This window comes from Cardiocondyla obscurior, unplaced genomic scaffold, assembly GCF_019399895.1.
Source record: "Cardiocondyla obscurior isolate alpha-2009 unplaced genomic scaffold, Cobs3.1 scaffold87_0_63427, whole genome shotgun sequence".
Taxonomy (NCBI): Eukaryota; Metazoa; Arthropoda; class Insecta; order Hymenoptera; family Formicidae; genus Cardiocondyla; species Cardiocondyla obscurior.
In genome coordinates this window covers 55,770-59,783 of record NW_027228826.1, presented here as the reverse complement: position 1 = coordinate 59,783, position 4,014 = coordinate 55,770, and the positions used below count along the sequence as shown (strand labels likewise).

The following is a 4,014-nucleotide window of genomic DNA, read 5'->3' as shown; positions in this document are numbered from 1 at the left end:
TTAATAAATTATTACATAACTGATTCCTTTTCCTAATCTTATTTTTAAGGATTTATACTTCTAAATTAGTCTTCGTTATTTTACCTTGCAAATTGTGTTTATTTGTTCTCTCTCTCGCGAGCTTACCGATTATTATTAGTATTTTAAAAGCAGTTTTTAATTTATGTCTTAGTTCTCGTTCCGATTGTTTAGCTGCGAGATCGTCGCGATCATGCATGTGTTGATGTTTACCTACATAAATCTGTAGTAATTTCGCCGACTTCAGTATAAAACTGCACATCTACATGTTTCTTTTTCCGAACAGCATGCTAAAAATACAAATATGTGTAAATTCAAGCTCCTGCACGGAGCACGTTAAGCTAAATTAGTCTTCGCTATTTTACCTTGCAAATTGTCTTTATTTGTTCTCTCTCTCGCGAGCTTACCGATTATTATTAGTATCGAGTCGCCGCAAGCGCCTGGACACTTCAAAAGATTAAAAAATTCCTATTTATTTTTCGATCTTTGTCTCAAAGATTGATTTTATATTATCAAATCCTTTTTTCTTACTAACCATTTCAGCTGCTTCTGCTCTAATGTGATCTTTTAAAGTTCTCAATTCTTATTTTTTTTTCGCTAATTCGCTTTCTGTTTTATCCAATTCGAGTTGTAAACTTTAACTAAAACTCGTCTGAAAGTCACAAATTATAACATGATAATAATTCTTTGTGCAAGCTTTTCATCTAATGCAACCCGCTCTACCTCTATACGAACCAAACACGTTTTATATCTGTCGTTAGCAAGCCGTATCTTCTTTTCCACGGTATTTCGCACTTCTTCGACCATAGCGTTGACCTGAAACACATTTTATTCTAACATATTATTTATATTTTTTTAAACCCAAAATTTTTTCAAGTATCACAAAGAGTACGTATAAGTTGAATAAATTAGAAACGTATAGAGAAAAGTAATAAACAAAATATAGATTTAAAAATATATATATATATATATATATATATATATATATATATATATATCTACAGAATAAATTACATAAATTAATATTGTAAAAGTATGAATGTGTTTGAATGTTTAAAAACTTTCACAAAGACTTTAGCATCGCATTCGATAATCGTTTTTTTCACCTGCTCTGTACTCTCGGTACAATATGCTATTAGTGCACCTTGTTTATCAGTTTCAGCTTTATTGATCAGTTTCTAAGCATGCTTCATTATTTGTTCAGTTTCTTCTTCAATTTTTTTGGAGGAAATTTGTTTTACCTCCTCTATTTCTTTATTTTTTGTTTTAGTAACCTGTGTAAAACAATATACATGTATTAACGATAATCAGAAAAATCAATAAAAATACTAATAATACATATTTAAAAAAATTAAACATAAACATTCTTAGCAATATTCTTTACAGATATAAATTTGAGTATCTTTTAATGGCGTTAATGTTTTATGCGGAGAAGAAATAGGTGTTGAATGTACTACATTTTCCTTGCCCTTCCAATGAGATCGCTTTTCTTCTGCTTTCAACTTTTCTATAGTTTTTTGTTGCTGTTCCAATAATCTCGTCTTGGCCAGCAATTCCTAAAAACATTATTTTCCAATCAGCAATATGGTGTTGAATGTACTATATTTTCCTTGCCCTTCCAATGAGATCGCTTTTCTTCTGCTTTAATCTTTTCTATAGTTTTTTGTTGCTGTTCCAATAATCTCGTCTTGGCCAGCAATCCTAAAAACATTATTTTACAATCAGCAATATAAAAAGAATATGTGAAAGCTTAAATAAAATCATAATAATATAATTAAGATTATTATTTGTCATAAGTATTGATCATCAGCTCTACTGGAAAAATGCTAATAGATTTACTTATAAAGAAACTTTTATTTATAAAATCTATTCCATAAATATTAATATTAATAAGTTTATTTTTCTTACTATAAAATCTCTCTTTTGAATAGATCTTTATTTGCAAAACACATGTATGAAATAATTTCATTTTCTCGCTTTGTTTTATCTTATCACGATATAGTCACATGTGCAAATATGATAATAGTAGGAGAAAAATGTAAAAGGAAAACACTAATTTTGTGAAATTACAACCGATGCATAAAATAAAGCTAGAGCTTTACGAAACGGAGAAAGCAAACATTATTTACACAATAATTAGATAATCAAATAAATTATACATAAATTAAAATTCTCTGTTACAATTCCACAACAATCACGATTATTTATCAGGCCTGCCTGAGCAAATTATGAAATTATTCCATAAAGAATTGCATTAATTAAACTCAATCTTCAGCTTTACATCGTTTTTTTTTTCTCTTCAATCTGTTTCGTAAGTTTATTTTCCAAAGATTTCCACTGAATTCGTTCTTGTTCTAATAACAAAGTGAAATTCTGGAATAAAGTATTTTTAATTGTCACATTTCTTTACAATCTTAATATAACAATAAATTGTAATTATTTAAAAAAAACATTACCTTTGCAGTTTTATCCGTTTCTTCGAATTGCTTAATTTTTTCAGTAAATTTTTTTATTTGAGAATTTGCCTATAAAAATGATGCTATATATGTTACCAATTTTCTACTTCGATGTACGCACCCGTAGCACCACGAATAGCATTTATATGACTGCCACCTCTGCCTATTACTCGGCTGATAGCATTTGTGGGAACGGACACTTTTTTAGAACGAAACCGTGAATTCATAAATCTTCCCGAATCATCAGACTGTCCCCTGTAAACCACAATTACATTAGATAGCCGTAAATATTATTAATTGAAAAACTTTTTTCAAGAACATGTATCTTACATTCGTACAACTTCTTTCCATCCTTCTTCACGCTTTCCACTTTGTTTGGGGCTGGTATTACTCGTTTTCGATGATGTGTTTAAAGTATCTCCATCGTATTGATTATTATAAGACTTTTTTCCTTAGCCAGGAACATAAGTTTCATTACCAGTCGCTTCAAAATCTTCTCTATCAGCAGGATGCCTCAAGGAAGTTTCAAAAACTAATTGACCTTTCAATTTTCAATCGGAATTAATATTAGTGGATGTCCTAGTGGTTGTAATCGAAGTTGTTGATACCGATCCTGCACTGGTAACGCTATCAAGATCTTGTCATTTCTTGATCACTTGGAAATTGCGTTACGTGATTTACCATCCATCCATTTCAATACCTTAATATGACCTTTTCGAAACGCAGCCATCAGACAAGAAAGATAATCATAAAATATATTTTGTTACAGATTTGACAAACAAATTTTTGATAATTACCTCGCTATTTAACCATTAATTTTTACCTTCTTTAAGAATTTGAGCCATCTCTGAAATACAAGATTATTAATAATAACATTTAAATTATATTTAATATAATATAATATATATACTATAAATAACATTTAAATAATATTAGTCACACTTACCTTAATTAACGGATCACTGCGGATCACTAACCTCACACGTCAATCAACAAAGTCGATAATATTATCAAACTGTCGATAAATCAATCCGCACCATCTAGCGACGCGAAAACGAAAGGGACATTTTTTGAGACGTAAAAATGACGACGGAGAATCTTAATAATTTTACTCTTGTAACCAAAATTATAATCGCGATATCTTTATTTATAGACCACGCAGCGAAATAATAAAAAGACTTTTATTATATAAGTCGACCATAATCAATGCAATATGCCTATTAAGAAAGCGATTGGTTGAGCCGTTATTGAGATCCGGTAATCTACGGATTTCTCAAAACGTCGTCTCGCGTAATAGAGGCACGATAGTGCCTCGCTGCGCCTATACTTGGCGCGAGGCACTACCGTGCCTCTTGAACCAATTACGGGAGGTTATTCCTATCGCACCACCTATATCAAACGAGGTCTGGAGTCTCTCTGGCATTCTTTCTCGACCAGTCACTCTGAGAGGTCAAACGCGATGGAAGCTTTCAGCTGGATTATGACATACGTCGACGGCATCGAAAATATGCTGGATATGATTAAACGTTTGCCCGTCGAA

The 4,014-nt window shown here is 31.0% G+C and overlaps 1 long non-coding RNA gene across 4 annotated transcripts; it reads right to left on the bottom strand.

Annotated features, from left to right (window-relative positions):
* Positions 1-330: 330 nt before the first annotated feature.
* LOC139113000 (uncharacterized) lies at positions 331-3,789 on the bottom strand. Of its 4 annotated transcripts, XR_011547578.1 has the most exons (5): positions 2,805-3,784; positions 2,475-2,729; positions 1,476-1,719; positions 1,092-1,292; positions 331-834 (listed from the first exon to the last, which is right to left on the bottom strand). It is a non-coding gene; the product is annotated as an uncharacterized lncRNA (long non-coding RNA). The 4 variants fall into 4 exon arrangements; XR_011547575.1 differs by having other exon boundaries at positions 1,092-1,719; positions 2,805-3,789; XR_011547577.1 differs by having other exon boundaries at positions 1,125-1,719; positions 2,805-3,788.
* Between the last annotated feature and the right edge of the window lie 225 nt (positions 3,790-4,014).